General features: G+C 40.2%; 1 protein-coding gene across 10 annotated transcripts in view; it reads right to left on the bottom strand.

Annotated features, from left to right (window-relative positions):
* Positions 1-18311, bottom strand: part of LOC307027590 (lysyl oxidase homolog 1-like) — a 238128-nt gene that overhangs the window by 17942 nt on the left and 201875 nt on the right. Inside the window, exon 1 of one of the 10 annotated variants that reach the window (XM_079662513.1) lies at positions 1229-1250. The exons of the other annotated variants lie outside the window; for them this stretch is intronic. The gene's annotated coding sequence lies outside the window, so the exon portion shown is untranslated. Of the gene's footprint in view, positions 1-1228; positions 1251-18311 lie in introns of those variants that run through there. 10 annotated transcript variants of the gene reach the window in all.

Raw genomic sequence — 18311 nt, 5'->3', positions numbered from 1 at the left:
AGACTTCACAGTAATTTTGACAGCTGACAACACAAAATCAAATAAAGAGACAAGATATCATAATTACTGAGAAAAAGCTTTTTTTTAATAGAAACACATCTTAAACTTTGCAGCTGTCAGATGTTGCAAGAGTTGCATTTTGCAATATATATTTATATAGCTTATTTGATCCCTCCTCATTCCAAAAGGGAATTGTCTTATAATAAAAGCTAGATGAAGATCATACTGAAACAACTGCAGGATTTAAGTTGGTTGCTGGAGAACAGAATATTATATATCCGGTACAAACTAAATACATCCTGAATGTGTGTTCAGTGTGGAGAAGAATGAAGCTACGTTCCAGCAAATAAATTGTTAAAAATGGAGACTTCTGTAATGGCCATGTTTGAGTATTCAATGTCAGACATGATGATACGGAGGCGTGTGGCGCAGTGGATAGAGCGTTGGTGTTCGGATCAAGCACAGGTTCAAACCCCACTGCAGTCAGCATGTCGTTGTGTCCCTGAGACACTTCACCCCAAATTGCTCCTGTGGGGGATTGCCCACAGTATTGAGTATGTAAGTCACTTTGGATAGAAGCGTCTAACAAGTAACATGTAATGTAATGATAAACCACTTCCTGAGGACGGTTTGGAATGTGACACGTTCAGCGTTTTGTTTTCCTACAGCTTTCCTTCCCATCTGTAATCTGCTGGAGAAACATTAAAAGATTGCTGCGGCTGCGTTTTCTATGGAACATTTCCAGCTATTATGCAAATACTTTTTGGGTCATGTTCGGGTTTTTAAAAAATCGAATTAAATCCAAACACGAGGTAATGTGCCTTAGTTGTTTAGGAACGTTCACTTGTTCATGCAAGTGTTAAGTTAAGTAACATTATTCAAACATGGCTCAAGTAAAAGGAGTTTATTAGTGCAGTAAAGCAGACAGTGCAAGAGTAAAAACAAACATATAGTTCACTGACTTATACCATTATAAATATTATTACAAAAATAGATACAAAAGACCACAAACCCAAGTCTGTAGTTTGACCCCGCAAATACCTCCTGACACCAGAGGAACACATCATATCTCGTCTTTCAGCTGCGTTACTCTGCACTGTCTCTAATGTGAACTAATTATTTCCATTCACAATGCTAACTTCCACACGGAAGAGACAACAGCTGATGTTGGCAGTTGAGAGCCACATTTGGCCATACCGCTGGAGCAGTGAGCCTTTGAAGTACCCACCTGCTTTCCATTAATTCCATTTTCATTCAAGGGGAGTCATCAGGCACCTGCACTCTGTTCTTGGCTCAGTATCAGATCCCAGGAGGCAGAAACGATAAAAATGCCTTCAATCACGCATCATTTAAATATTTCTCCCTTCTTCACTGGCTTCCTGTGTGTCAAAGAATAGAGTTCAAAATACTGCTGCTGGTTTATAAAGCACTGAATGGTTTAAGCACAAAATACATTTCTGACCTCCTGCTAAATGATGAACCATCCAGATCTCTCAGGTCTTCAGGGACTGGTCAGCTTTCTGTCCCCAGAGTCAGAGCTAAACATGGAGAAGCAGCGTTCAGTTACTATGCTCCAAACATCTGGAACAAACTCCCAGAAACCTGCAGGTCCGCTGCAACTCTGACTACTTTTAAATCCAGGCTGAAGACTTTTCTTTTTGTCGCTGCTTTTAATTGAACTATTCATATCTTAGACTGCACTGTAACTTTTATCCATGTATTTTTTCTTTTTAATGACTGATTTTAAATGCCATTTTCTTAATGTCTTTCATTTTTTGTAAAGCACTTTGAATTGCCTTGTGTTGAAAAGTGCTATATAAATAAACTTGCCTTGCCTTGCCTTCTTAGCACAACATCCAAATGAACCTGGTGATCTCCCTTCTAAAGGAGACACGAAAGGAAGGATTATTTCCTTCACTCTTAGTGCGCTGTGGAAGAGCTTATTTCATTTTGGAATTTTTCTTGGAGCGTATTTGTAATGTCAGTTATAGACGTGAGGTCCTAAATGATTGCTGTGAAGTTATGTTATGGCTAAAGCTCAATATTACGAGACACAGCCTGCAGCTAAGTAGGTCTTGTTAGATGATACTACTTGATTCATAGTACACATTACAGCAACATGTTTGCATGTGTAAGGCTAAAACCCTGTGTGTTGTATATGGTATTCTCCCGTCATATCAATTAAAACAGGCCTCCAACTCCCTTCCTACATATTACTGTCAAGATCTAAGTGCCAAGGTTTTCCTGATTGTTCCCAGTGGGATTGTTTTGGACAGAGTAACGCTGCTTACATTAGTTTCTTCTGGTAATCAATTGGATCATCAAAGAGGAGTAAATGTAGGACCGACAATATAATGAAAGCCAAAAAACAAGTTGAAAGTCATGTAAAAAGGTCATACTGTACGTCTCTCCTACTTTCGGAGAGACGCAACATATTTGCCTGAAGAAAGTCTTATTACCTATCGCAGCTGTAATTATGGCTTCACTTACGCATGAATTGTATGAGACAACGTGCCAAGAGGGAGGATTATTCAGTCTCAGGATGTGTTTGACCTAATAGTCGAAACCCTTGTGTAAGGATGGAGGAGGGAGGACACAGAGAGATAATTGCCTGAAAGGTACATCTCTTTGACAATAGCTGCACTCCCCACAGCGTTGACACGTTAGGGGGGGGAAGCGATGTGATTGATGTTAAACTCTTAAGTTAGCCAAGGGAACCAAGAGCTGTGGGGGATAGCTGTGCTTGTTTGATGCTGATGGGTATGTTACACTGAGGAAAAATCAACCAGAGTGTAGCAGGCTAATTAAAACAACGTGCCATTGTGCAAAGCCCAGATGTGCATTCACAAAGCTGGCTCAGGAATCCATACACACTACTCCAGTATGCATCTGTATATCCCAAAGCTTTGTCATTCCTCTCATGCTCCATCCATAAATAAGCCTGATTTGATGAGCACTTTCCTCCCTTTATTATACAAATGTCCAGAAGGACCTTCCGGTGGTGGTGTTCACTCCCTCACACATTGTGACAGAACTCGGGGGGATATTAATCTGCTCATCTGATCTGCCTGTTAAAGCGTGAGTTCGCGACCTGTCACCCTCGCCGTCGACTGCAAACTTCAGAGGCGGGGGCTAATTTGAGCTCGGATGCCCTACGACGGTGGCCTTTTGCACACACAGCTCTACCTCGAGGGAAGGACACAGAGGCAACACGCAATCTAAATCAGAGATTATAATGCAAACAGCCCTGTGGGGCTCACTAATGACTAAGGTGAGCCTGAGATGCAGCTTCAACTCCGCTTTGGAATATCAATTAGGTCTCACAGGGACATGGAGATGGAAGGAAGTGACTGGCATAGTAAGCGCCTACCGCTTGTCTGTGGGCACACGCTATGCACCATGATGACTGCTGGGAGATATCGAGCAAAGAGGAAAAGAGGGGAAACAAAGTTAGGATGGGGAAGGTGGTGTGCGCGGGGGAAAGTGATGCAAGAGGGAGAATTCCATTGTCATGTGTTTTCCAAAGAAAGAGGAGCCTTTACATTTGTTAGAGCAGCCTATTCAATTAGCTCCAGATATCCACAGCTGGTCCCCAGAGAGCCGTCTCCACAGATGTGTTGTGTGCTGGTGTCTCCACATCTCTTTTACTTTTCCAGGCAAAACAACTGGTTATCAGAGGCTGGCTGAGCTGGGATACAGAGCGAAGACACAGACAACAGGCTGCATTTGAAATCATCTCACACCTCTGTTTGATATTGTTCAAGGAGAAAGAGTCATCAAAGGCCCTCCTCTGCACAGATACAAAGGCAGGCACACTCAAACACACCCACATTCACAATAATGTACAGAAATAATGGAACGCCTGCGTTCAATGGATTTGTGAAGGAGTGGAGTGAATGATCTCTTAGAGGGCAATGCTACCATGCCATTATTGTGATGCTATACCTCAGCTAAGAGCAGATTGGACTGGGACATCTTTGTTATTTTTTAAATTGGTGTGTGATTTCAAATAGTGATAGACCCATCTCAAGCTTCTCATTTCTAGCCTGCAATTAGTTTAGCTGGCTAAAGTTAATGACATTCATTCAGATTGTATCAGCTACAGCTAGCTAACAATAACAAAACATTTGCAGCATGGTGAACACTTTGTATCAAGGTGATTTCTTCTGTTTTATCCAAGTCATCAGTTTTTCTTGTAATGTAACCCCCCTAATAAATATTTCAAGAAAACAGGCTTTTTTCCATTAACCATTTTCTACGAATCATCATCAAAATCCAACAAGATCTGAACAGAATTGCTGAAGTTTGCATAAACTCTGATTTAATCGTTTAAAAGCTTCAACACAAGGGACATACTACACAGAACCCTGTAACTCAGGTTTACGTCCTTAACTAATGAAATGCTAACTTTAGCCATTTTAAATAACGCTTGATAATTGAATTGGTTATAAAAAATGCTTCCAAGTGTGTGTGATATAAATGCCAGTCCATTTTTACACAACTTTAGTATGCACAATTCCTTCAATGTTCCAATGATAACGTAGGTAGTTGTATTATAATGACGGCCACTGGTCTTGCAAACATCCCAATTGTATTCATTCCATATAAAACAGCTTGAACCCATGCATAAAGGTTTCCAGTACTTGAAGAAGTTTGATTGTAGGTTTTATTGTGTTAGGTCGTTATCAAATGGCAAATATATATTGCTCTTAAAAAATCTTATACGATTCATTGAATACATCAATAGTCCTCTTTTTCTCTCCACCTCCTTTCTCCTCCTCACCCAGACAGAGTGATTGATCCGATACGCCATTGAGTCAGATTACATTATGCAGTTCTCACTGATAAGACAAGAGCGAAACAACTATTTGCTTTGCCCTTATCTCCTCCGAGAGGCTGTGTTTCTAAAAGGAGAACTAGCCTCCCTGCCCAGATATCATTATTCATTTTGATCCAAAGCCTTCAGTACTGATTACATTTTATACGCTCCAACATTTCACACCAATGGTCAGCATTGAGGCTAGTGGTGTCTGTGTTCTCCTGAAAGATAAAATATCACATGAACCAAAGTGAAAACCAGAGAAGTGGCTCAGAAATGTGGAACATCTTAAACATTTCGGTAAGGTGTTGAATGTGGAGTTCCTTCCTGAAATTCCTTTTTAAAACCTCTTTCGCTTAAACTCAGGGGTTTAGTGTGGGAATTTAAACTTCATCACACCCTTTGGAAAAAACACAGTTTCTTTCATTGCTACTCCCTAGTGGGACTGAAAGAGTCATTGGTTTATTATTCTGAATTATTACCTCAAACAAATTACCTTAACCACAAATACAGGCCACAACGTATCTACTGTGTGCAGTGAAATTACTACCGGATAAAAAAAAATCTAATTTCAAATTGATGTAAAACCGAAAATAATAACATATGGAATCAATTCTAACGTAATAGATGCTGGGAAGTCTCAGACCGAACATCTCTGTTTCATATACTTCACTCAGAGGCCAATGCGTAAGTGTGTTTTTATTTAAAACCTTTATTTACCCTGGGAGGGCTCTGCTGAGAACATGTGCTCTATGCAATAACGCCCTGCTTCACAGCCACATGCAGTCATACCTAAAAGCTGCTGTCCAAACACACTCTTCTACTCTTAGCCCCTGCACAGCTCCACTGAAGGGGCTGGTGCCTTGCTCTAGAGCACTATAGTAACAAGCAAGCTGAGGTGTGTGATGAATATTTCACAAACACAGGCAGAGTATTTCTGTAATGTATGCTGGTATGCGGGGTCAATGCCAAAGTGCTTCAGAGGAAAGAAAGAGTGAGAGTGCTGTGCAAACCCTCTGCAGAGGCAAGCCAAACAACTACAGGAATATTTGCTCTGGGCTGCCTGATTTAGTGTTCTGGCATTAGGGATTAAGATGGGCAGGTTAAAACACTTCCCAGGCATTTCCTGATGATCACATTGTAGGCGGATGAATGTTGGCAGACGAACCTAAGCACATGACCCGATAGAGATGAGGATGTGGGGTCATGTTTCCTCTTCCTATTCTTGCTTTCCACTGTGTAGAATCCCAAAGAAGACTCGACACTTTCACTCACTGACATTCAACTGTATTCCTTTTCAGTGAAAATGCTTGCAGGATTAGATAGGTAGGTTAGTCTAAAACCTGTACGATTTTTACAATATTGAAAAGTCGTATTAATACAGCACTTTTCAAAAGGCATCCATCCATCTACGGAGAAGGGGGATGTCACTGACATGCCTAGCCCTATGGTAAGCATTGAATCATCTTATTGTTGTGTTGCTTCTACCCATTACTGGTTTAGTGAAATATACGTTAACTTTTTGTCTTACAGCAACATCTAAACTGAATAGGATATCAACAGGTGACTGCCCCCTTGTGGGTCCATTTTGGGGGAAATGCATGTTAAAAACCAATTGCTCACTTCACATCTTCCAGAAATGTTTGACATGGAAAATACATTTGAATAACAATGATTTCAATGAGCAGAATGACATCTAGCAGCTTTAACAGGCACCCAGAGTTATAACCTGAGACCTGCCAAAGCACATCCCCTCATAATCCTTTCACACTTTTGTTCATCTTGTTTGTGTCAACGGTTGTCACGGATAGAAAAATCGGCTTTGTTATCATCAAGATAATCTCAAATAAGCGATAGAACAACTAGCATTATTCTCAAATTCTCAAAAATGCAAAAGTCTTATCTGTTGTTGATATAATAAATTGCACTGTGTATGAGAATAATACGCCCACATTTTGCTTTTGTTGGTGAAAGATAAGCACATCGCTGTGATGGGCTGATAGCATCCATCCTAATGTGGCTCTTTAGGGTGTGGGGGTGGCTGTACAAACTGAGCCTTTTACAGCCACCGCACCCTCTGATTTGATGTGAAAGCTACTAAATATGGTTACAGCATATTACTGTATGTAAACTCTTCAGCATGGGGACAGTGGACGGCTTTAGCACTTGTCAACACCTTTCTGTAATAGTTTTTATCGTGTATGAGTTTCCCTTGGCAGGCGTAATAGCCCTGGAATGCTGACTTGGGATCTGCTTTGCCAGACCTTTCTTCTCTTGTTATGAGGCTGAATTAAAAAGCTGTTTCAGTACTTTTTCTGCTTTTTTTTTTTTTCCAGCAATGCCAACTTTTTCAAAATAACTTGAACAGCTCCTTTGATTCACATCAGGATGAATTATTTGGTGTTTATTCAATGTCCAATTTAGAGCTTCTATTAAAGCACAGCAAGTTTAAGAACTGCAAGTCAGGGCCTGATGATACATATTGGTACACTGTGGACCGGATTTCCCCCAACACTCTAAAAGATAGCCTCCTTTTACAGTTTCAAGTAAATAAACCATCTGTAAGTGTAAGGTGCAAAGTCAGATTGTTTTTGCATTGCCAATGGCAGGAAAGACTTATTATTCTTGTCATGGTGCACTTCTCGGGTCTTTATCAAGCTGCAACCTCCCACCCCTGTTTCATAAATACCCTCCCCCCCATTTCAGCTGAAGCGGCTGGATTCTCCTCATCTCAGCAGATAAGCAGACTGCCCTTTCTTCACTGGGGAAATGCGAGAATAAGAATGCAGGTTTGTCCTCTACATTAAAAAAAAAACCACTACAAAAAGCAAGACCCTTGCTCCTTGTCCTGCAGCTGAAAATGTCATCCCGGCCCGGCAATAAATCACATGGGGTTGTGATGTGTTTACTTATTACAGTGAGGTGCAACGCTGTCATCCTCTTATTTACTTCCCTGGCCCTCTGCGCCCCCCCCCATACACACTTTCATCTCTGCTTTATCCTCCTCCCCCTCACCTTCCCTCTCTTTGTCTCTCCGTCATTCATTCCAACAGTACGTGTGTAATGTATCAATCCCTACATATAATCCCCAGCATTTGTTTGAAATCACACACAGCACAATGTTCCGTCTGAAAAAGTCTAATCTAGCAAAGACTATCAAACGACCCTACAATAAAATTGAAAGCCCGTACCTACAATACCCCGAGGGGGATTGGCTGCCATTAAGAATGGTGCTGTCACTGTGTAAGTGTCTTAACAAATTGGCACCAGACACCAAAACCAATTCACTGTAGAGAAAGAATCAGAAAGACTTCCTTTATCTTCAGATAGAAGCTCTTGTAAGAGGGACAAAAAAACTGAATTGGTCGTAATAAGCACAAAGCAACAGTTCCAAATGAGCAAACGTCACTTTCTTTCACTGTGAGTTATAAGGGATTATATCAAAAAGGCTCTCATAACATCACCTGCAAATACAGTTTTTCACAGTCTCTCATTAGTCTAACTTGAAATAATAACTAATGCTACCCTACTCTTGCATCAGGGAAGGTGCGCGGTGGGCAATACTAAGAAAAGTATCTTTGCACCGAGCAGCATTAAGACGTGTGTGTGTGTGTGTGTGTGTGTGTGTGTGTGTGTGTGTGTGTGTGTGTGTGTGTGTGTGTGTGTGTGTGTGTGTGCCTAGCAGACCCCCTCCTAGGGTAAGGAAAGACAAAAAAACATTGTTCATGTAATTTCTGTTTACTCTAAAAGAGGTTCCAAGGGGTTGGAGTAGGGCAACGAAAGGAAGCGTGACATGAAAGTGGCAGGAGTTTGATAAGAGCAACGGCAGGCAATTACAGTTCAGCAGCTCACCAGAGAATTGGAGGCTGTAACCTGTCGTTGGGAAAGAGCCATCACTAAATCTGTGGCGACAGACAACACCCGATCTGTGATTTGTCGTTTCGTGATTTTACGTTAACATTTTCCCAACTCAAAATACAGGTCTGGTTTTCTCAAGTGTCTCCAAACAACATAGCAATCCAACAGGGGAGACTAGCTGGGGCACATTGCTACTTCATCTTCAATTTATTGAATCAAAATATTCATAGATCAATCTTGAAGTGGAATTTAATATAGAGGGATTTCTGGACCTAAGTGGATATTTGTGTTAAAATTATTTTTGCACTTGTGTCTTACATTAAATCTTACATTTGTCGGGGCAGTTTTTGCTGAAAGATGTTGCAATAATGAATGAACAGAAAATATAATTCTCATACATATATTTGTTGGGATTTTACATATAATAAATTACCCACAAAGAGGCCATTCTAGTTGTTCCATTTGCACGATATGTAGGTATAAGCTCAGCGGTAAAACCTATATTCATGGAAATGTAGCTTTATCTTAGAGCCAATAACCAATCTTTCGCTGTAAACTTTTAAAACCCTTTAGTTGACGATGACTGAAGAATCTGCAAAGCCTTTGGGAAAAGGTCAGGGTGCCATATCTGACAGCAGGCTAGTCATCAAATGCAAATACAACTATCTGCATTCATCTGTTGTCAGAAATGGTTCTGTTCTCTTATATTAATAAGTATTATTAATTAAAGTGGACCTATCATGCTATATTTGAATAATATAGTGTAGGACCATACCTATATAAGGCATATTTATACTTTTTATTTTTCAAAATACCAAACAGATCATGCATTTTAGCCATTCCTCATTTCGCTGAATTTAACACTGTCTTTGCATGGGCTGATTCTGTGAGAACAGCACCATCTACAGGCCTGGCATATGTACTACAGCGTCTCCAGTGCTTTGCAACGGCAATGTCCGTGGCTGTCTCCTCCTGATTGGTGGAGTTGGCCCAATAGCCGTAGCACCACTTCTGTGACGTCATAGAAGTGTTCAAATCTGGATCAGTCTGTATCAGATCCGTTGCAGCCCCTTTTTAAGAGATTTGGGTATGGAGGAAAATAGAGAGGGTTGTGTTTTCTGACACTTGGTGAGTTCCCTGGAACACCGGGGACACATATTCATGTATACAAGACGTACAAAAGGGCATTTTGCATGATAGGTCACCTTTAAGCTATTTTGGGTCTGTTAACTTAATGGCTTGCTGGTAAAAATTGTAAATACTGCAGTGTTTGAATTAATATGGTTAGTGCAGTTATTTTGGTGATTTAAATCCTAAACACAAAATATATATAGTCCTTATCCTAAGCAGGTTGTACAGAATGAGTGGACTCATGAAATAATAAGATGCTTAACTCAGTGAGGCGCGAATATGTGCAATTAAAGCAAGGCAACACTCATTTTTCAATCCAGTCAGGCCTATCAAATTCATCATGCCTTATCCCACTCTGTATATAATTCAAAATTCAGGTCTTTTTTTACACATACAGAAAACCGATGGGTCAGCAGTTTCTATTTGTGTACCTTTCCTTCCCTATGCTTGGTGTTTCCAGATTATGATGCAGTACTGCCAGCAGATGAGAGATTGGAGAAGTGGAACAGGGACTTTGGCACGTCTTGATGGTTACATTGTGTGTGTCAGCAAGATACCACAAATTCCCAGCACACACAAACCTGTCTTTTAGACGATGCCTTGTCAGGGGAAGGTCAGATGAATGCAGAAGGTAGACAAATTACACATCACCGCAGACAAAGGATCAGGAGAGCGAGAGAAAAGCACTGCGGGTCCCAGAGCCTGGATTTGTCTCACATGACTAATGATACCGGCCGAGGGTGGATCATACATGTCATCAGCGTTAAAAAGCCTCAAATCCCTGAAAGGACTGTTAGTGTTCTTCGGCCCCTGGCCCTTTCCCTTGGGTGGTCATTAAAGGTGGTTACAAATAAATAATCCTCCACCTATCCTCCAGTAGATGGCGTGGGCGATCTGACTGTTCTGGTAGTGGCTAAAGATGGAGGTTTTCTGCTGTCTCTGACTGTCTTCATAATGATGTTGCTGAGTTACATAAGAGTGCAGTATCTCTCAGCAGGCTCTCCATAAGAAATTAGGCATTAGATCTCAACCCAAACTCCCTGCTTTTATTGCTTTTTGTTACTGCACAGAGCTGTAGCAGAGTGCCACCATTTTTTCCTTCCCCTCCTGAGTGATAGAAAGATCCTTCTTTGATCACTGACCTAATTAATGAAGCAATTGATGAATGTAAATACCAGATTAGTTATGCAAATGATCACACCACGGAAAAAAAGAAATACATTGCCCCCGTTAGGAAGTTCTCAGGGCACAGAAATTATGAATGCATGAGACACGGTCTTGTTCATGGTAAATACAAAATATACAGATAAACAAAAACTAAAGCTGTGGATTAGAAAGTGTGGAAGGGTGTGAGGGTAAGAGTGATCTGAATGAAAATGCAGGATCAGGAGTTTTGCCCTTGCTCTCCTTTTCCCTTTCAAGTTGTGTCATGTATATGGGTGTCACGATTCTAATTCAAAATCGAATGAGCTTTCGATTTCGATCATCGAATTCAGAAGCAGGATTAGTGATTCTCCCACTATTTTCTTGTCTTTGAACCCCTTGTGCGCATCCCAAGAAAAAACAGATACAATACACACAACAAGACAAAGCAGCTTACCGAAAGCCTCAAGCTAAAAGACTCTTTGTCTTTCTGTGAGAGACTTTGACCATATGGCCATAGTGTACTGTAGTACATTCCCAAAAACATATAGTGATACCATGTATCATTTTGAATGGGAATGTTCTGTGTCAGGAAATTAAACCAATGACATGTTGGTCTTTACGAATCCAGTCTATAACAATGGCATAACCGTCCGTTTTATCAAATCGCAAAACCAATATATAATTGTGACATTAAAACCAAAGTCAAATGGGATCTGGATAGTGATGACATCTGAGGAACCTACTTTGTTGAAGCATTCTCTGACATTGAGTGTGAATATAGTTTGTCACTCATAATAGCCAGGATATTTGGTGTTGCTGACAAATGATTCCATCCAAGTGCAACGACACACACACACACACACACACACACACACACACACACACACACACACACACACACACACACACACACACACACACACACACACACACACACACACACACACACACACACACACACACACACACACACACACACACACACACACACACACACACACCTAATTTAAGTGTTGTGTGTATTCATGATATGAGATATATAGGGTTTATTGAACATGATTTTCTTTTGTCTCAAGTTATAGGACACACTATAACTTTTGACCAGACAATGGCCCTATAAATCCGGAGATCACATGTATCATGCTGAAGTGTTCATTAATGTTGGTGGTACCAAATGACATGGTGATCGAATGGTTCTTGAGTCAATGCGCCATGGTTGTAAGACTCTGCCTGTTTAAAATGTAATCATTAATCAATTTGCCCTGTAGGTCATTTGTGTCAAACTGTCTTAATTAGTATATGAGTTCTTGGTTCATATCCGAATCATGTTCGGTAAGGGCACCTGGTCAGTGACCTTGACATTTGACCAACACAAATCTAATCTTTTCGTCTTTGATTACAAGTTTATTTGTGTGTTTAATTTGAGCTCGATTCAAAGCGATCGTGAGAAAAGGGACAGAATGATGAACAGACATCCGGACAACCCAAAAACATAATGCATCATGACTGTCGTAAGTGACGTAACAAGAATTATTGTGGGAGGCTGTGGCTCAGTGGATAGAGTGCTGGACTTCGAATCAGGGGATAGCAAGTTCAAACCCCACTGCAGTCAGCAGGTCGTTGTGTCCCTGGGCAAGACACTTCACCCCAAACTGCTCCTGTGGGGATTGTCCACAGTACTGAATGTATGTAAGTCGTGTTGGATAAAAGTGTCTAACAAATGACATGTAATGTAATTGTAGGGTTACTTTTTGGAACTGACAATGCAAAAACCACTGACTGTGATCATTGCAAACAGATTAACACTACAACAAACTATTTATTTGGAGATGTGGTCCTATTGTAGATATTCAGTCAATGATAAGTAGAGGAGCTTTTATCTAGAACAGTAAATCATTGCTCTTTAATTTAAGAAGTGAGGTGAAGTTAAGGTTGAACCACTTTTGGTACAAATGTAACATTAATAGCTAAATATTTGACGTTGCCAGTACATGGAGAATTAGATGGTGTTTGGGCTGCTGAATCATCCACAAAGTGGAAGAACTTTTATTCCAGATGACGGAGTAATTTTTGAGAAGGCTTCACTAACCCACATGGTCTTTTGTTAAACATTTTTGCAATATGCCAGAGGAAGTCGAATCATGGCCCAAACTAAAGACGGTTGGCAGCAAATGTGTGACTGGTAGGTTGCTGGGTCAAAAATCTGCACCAGCACTAAGATCTTGGATTTCAAAGTGAATGAATAATCCCTTCTGCCTAGCCCCAACAGCTTAAGCGGAGCTATTTAGAGACCTGCCATTGAAGACTGTGGTCTTAGTGGGCAGCTCCAACACAAGAAGCAGCAGTGAGCGTAAAGTAAGGCATTTTTGCAGAAGAAACTGCACACACCGAACATTCCCCAGAAAACAAATGACAGTTAAATCTTCCTTTTAAATCTTAAGGAATTGTGAGGTGCACATATTTGTAAAGCACTTTTAACCCCTAAATCTTGACAAGTTGTTCAATGAAGGAAGATTTTACAAAAAAAAGATAAGAAAGCTTTATGGGCCATGATTTGAGGAGAGAAAATACTTTTAAAAAGTCCAGCTTTCTTAAATTAGCTGATTTTCTTTCAGCAGTGTGTGCCATGTAATAAGGATCAGAGCCCCTCTATATGCTCTTCATGTCCTTTTATCTACACTGGAGACTCCAGGGATTAAGAGGCTTGTGCTGCAAATGAAGCCAAACTGGCCTTGGCTTTACCAGAGCAGAGTGAGATTGAGAGAAAAAAAGAATAATGCTCGTTCCCACCAATGTACTTCTCTTCTTGTTTGAACGCACACAGACTTATTGCTGCCTGATCGCCCCACAGTAACCGTATTAAAGACAGACCAAGGTATCTAGACACTGTTTCCAAGATACAATGTCATGGCCTCTTCATGTGGCTCAACAACCCAGTCTCACGGCATTTCGTGTAATAGTCAATGTAATAGTTAATCTATTGATTTGTGTTCACCAACACGATCTTCCCATTTTTTTCGTGTCACACAGAACGATTTTAAAAGCAATGTATTTGTATTGGTAGTGTTTCGTGCCTGCAACACGTATTTTTGTCCGGTCGGGTCTTGGAAGACCGGAAGCTGTGTGGTTCATACAAATATTTTCTTACTCAATATCAAGCCACGATTATTGTTTTTATGTTAAATTGTATAATGTCTGACTTTTTTTGCCGTCCGTGAGGAAAATAAATGGGGCTCAGAGCCTCAGAATACTGAAATCTGTATTTTTTAAATATTTGTTTCCTTCTAATTAGTTATTATTTACATTGCTTTTAAAATCGCTCTGTGTGACACGAAAACAATTGGAAAATCGTGTTGGTGAACACGAATCAATAGATTACATTTCGTGCCTATAACACGAAATCCTGTGAGACTGGGTTGGGTTTGGCTCAACAAGAATATTTATCTTAAACCTTTCCTAAATATCTCGTGACTACCGCAATGATGGTGCTCACAGCTTTCAGGGTTATCAAAGTAGTACAGAAACTGCTGTGCCTGTAGGTGCAGCCATTAATACCATTATCTAGGCAGATTTGCATCAGTAAGTGTGGTGGATTACCTGTGTAGCCAAGGAGCTGTGCAGGAGGTTCTGACCCGAAGCCAAGAAACTGAGACACAAGTGGTCTATCCGTCTGCTAAGACCAGGCCTACAGGCTTTCTCTCCCTATTTGCCCTGTTCTGGTCCTCAAGAGGCAACTATCTTTTGTGCTATAAGAGAGCCAGAGAGGAGGAAATTAATATTCAGTGCTAACTCTTTGATAATCGATACTATGATGTCATGCATGCCTGTTAAACTACAATTACCAAAAGTCCATTAAAAACTGAATTGTGTCCTACCTAATATGAATTTGTTACAAAATGTAAAGTCATGTGTATTTAGTATCATTTTAAAGAGTTTTAAGAACATTTTAAATGTTTGGGTGATATTGTAAAAGGCAATTATTTTTGCCCTGAAAATTGTGATATGAAAATGTTTAAATAATATAATTAAATAATGATCAAACTTGTTTTTTTCTTTTCCAACAAATACTTGGTTTTCTTCAGCTTGGGGGTGATGTTGAAAGGTTGGGGAGCTCAGGAAAGACAAACCTGACTGACACTCAAATCTAGGTGATTCCCATTTGAGGTAAAATACTGTATGTAAAACCTTTAAACCCCGGAGAACATTTTTGATGCACATAAAGCTTAGCTAGGACGTAGCTTCCAATAAAACAGCCGATTCAACCTTTCTGTTTGGATGCAGTGGAATGGCCTGCACCCTTTTTCTTAAACTTCTCCAGGGTCCTGGTCTCTTAATGACCAAAAACAATCAAAGCAACAACACAAATGTGCTTCACTCAGCCATTCTAAAGTCAACAAGGGCTCATGACTTTAACTAACTCCATCAAGAAGGGCTGTGACTTAATTAAACCTAGCAAACAATGTCACGGACCACAGGGGCCGGCAGTGCTGCCTTGCCAGGACTCAAAATGTGAGAAAAATGCCATGAGCTCAATTTTCTTTACACCTTTTTTTCCCCCTCACATTGCTTCAGGCAAAGCTCCTTGAGCAGACAATCATCATTATTAATTGGCCACTAATTAGCTACTTTGTACTCATTCAGTATCCTAAAGTCCTGAAAATGTAATGCAATTGACATCAAATGTATTCAAAAGTATCTCCTTTATGTGTGTATGATTTAATATACATGCCTACTTCATCATATAACTTTTTAAGTCAAATAAAGTTTGGTGGTACAATTATGATTAAACCTGTTGACTGCTGGCTTCACCACCTCAGGACTTGGTTATATGGTTATAGGCCATTATCGACTGATCGTTAGAACCAGTTCAGCAACGTGGAAAATGGGATGTTCAGCGTTTGTAGTTGCAGGTTTGTGAAGCAGATGCATTAGCACTCTGAGAAGTATGACAACTCAGAGGTTGCTTAATTAAAAGAAGCCGGCATCTGTTCAGTGAGCGATTAAATATGAGAGGTATTAACATGTGGTATTTAAACTGAATTTTGGCACTATGGTTTCTTCAACAGATGATTTAGCAAACAGCTGTTGGTTTTTGTGATATGAGCAATATTTTGAACACTCTGCCAAGCTAGAGACGCTATTTTGTACGCTTCAGGTTCTTGTAAGCCATAAGTCTTGCTTGGCAGGGATGGGTAGTTAAGGAGTTGCTTCTCAGGTCAGGTTGGCCGACCTGAGAAGTAATCGTCAGGCTCTGTACTGCAACATCATTTTATAATCCGTCACCATCTCATAGTTAGGTGAACAGAAAATCTGTTTTAAAGTTTTTCCTATTGCCCATTCAAAGGCCTATCGTTTTTTTAAGATACAATGGCCAAACTTTATCACGAAGCAGTAAAGCAAACCTTTTCAATAATTACATTTTAGTGCAACATGACAATTGGTTAAATATGTATAGCACTACAGAAACAAAGAGTGTTTGGGCAGCCTCCATGTGCTTTCTTCATACCAACAACAATGACAAAAAATCTTGCATCTGAACTTGTGAAACACAGTGGTCACAGTTATTCAAGCAGGTCATTTATTCAGAAGCCATCATGAACAGTCTCTGTTTCATAGTCTTATAAATGTATGTCAATGGGATTTGCCTACTTTTATCCTCACATACAGCCCGGGATATGAGCTTTTAGAGAGGAGCAGCTCATACTTATCTGATGGACTATGACTAACTTATTACCACAGTACAGGACAGTCACCACAGAGCCTGCTGGCTATGCTCCAAAATGTCAGAGAGAACAGAGGACGGGATGAATAGGTGGGATGCTGTGACAGATGGCGACTGGGGGTCAGAAACAGGACAGCAGTGGTGTGCTGAGTCCCACAGATATCTTTCATAGAAACACACACAGAGAAACCAAATGTTGTATGCCACATTTTGACAGGGATTAAACAAAAGACTACACTCCAAAGCTTTTGTTTAAAAATGTCTTACAGTGAACTGGTGTACAGTATGAGTCTTGCTGTAATTTCTTCTCGTAAATTCAACAACTTTGCAATTCATCACATACTTTGACATACAGTCAAAAATACGATAGACGTTACAAAAGTATCTAAATATGAATGTGTGTATTTATGTGTGTTTCTATTCGTTTATTAATATATTATGTATGCCTTGTTTCATATTTTAGTCCAATATGAATACCCATGTTTGCTCTGTTTTCGGTCTCCACCATCTCCTGACAGCTTGCTGCAAGATTTGCAGTTTGGTGCTTGTGAAATTATGTCCTGTGGGTTTATGATAACTTTTTTTCCGTGTGCTGCGGAAACGTTACGTTTTGCTGATAATTCCCCTGTGAAATTTGACACCCGGGTGTCCGTAGCTAACAATGTTATTTAGCCAACAATGCTATTTACAACCGGGTGCCCATAGCTAACGATGCTATTTACATCCGGGTGTCCGTAGCTAACAATGCTATTTACACCCGGGTGTCCGTAGCTAACAATGCTATTTACAACCGGGTGCACATAGCTAACAATGCTATTTACAACCGGGTGCACATAGCTAACAATGCTATTTACAACCGGGTGCACATAGCTAACAATGCTATTTACAATCGGGTGCACATAGCTAACAATGCTATTTACAATCAGGTGTCCGTAGCTAACAATGCTATTTACACCCGGGTGTCCGTAGCTAACAATGCTATTTACAATCAGGTGTCCGTAGCTAACAATGCTATTTACACCCGGGTGTCCGTAGCTAACAATGCTATTTACAATCAGGTGTCCGTAGCTAACAATGCTATTTACACCCGGGTGTCCGTAGCTAACAATGCTATTTACACCCGGGTGTCCGTAGCTAACAATGCTATTTGCACCCTGGTGTCTAACAATGTTATTTGCACCCGGGCTACACATTAGTTACTTTTTTTGGATGTCCTGATTACACATTATAAAATACTCTCATTTTGATGTTCTTTAGCAGAAAGAGAAAGCACAAAGGCTTTTCTGTTCACTTGATTTTACATTTATATGATGCTGTTTTAAGTAACCCTCTTATGCAGTGTGATGTACGCCTGGCTAAGTTACATGTTTGTCCTTTTTAAGTAATTTTTTTTAGGCACATGCTATTTGCACCCGGGTGTCAGTAGCTAATAATGCTATTTGTACCCGGGTTACACATACTGTTTGGGATGTATAGGTATATGGAAATGTGTATTTGATAACTTCATTCCCTTCTGCTGCTGCATCAAATTGTAATTTCCCTATGTATGGTGGATGTATAAAGGAACATCTTATCTTAAGCACTTTAGCTATTTACACTTGGATGTTGTACTGCATCTCTTCTTACCTTTTCTAC

This window comes from Notothenia rossii, assembly GCF_949606895.1.
Source record: "Notothenia rossii genome assembly, chromosome: 2".
In the NCBI taxonomy this organism is placed as follows: Eukaryota; Metazoa; Chordata; class Actinopteri; order Perciformes; family Nototheniidae; genus Notothenia; species Notothenia rossii.
This window is presented reverse-complemented; position numbering and strand designations above follow the sequence as displayed.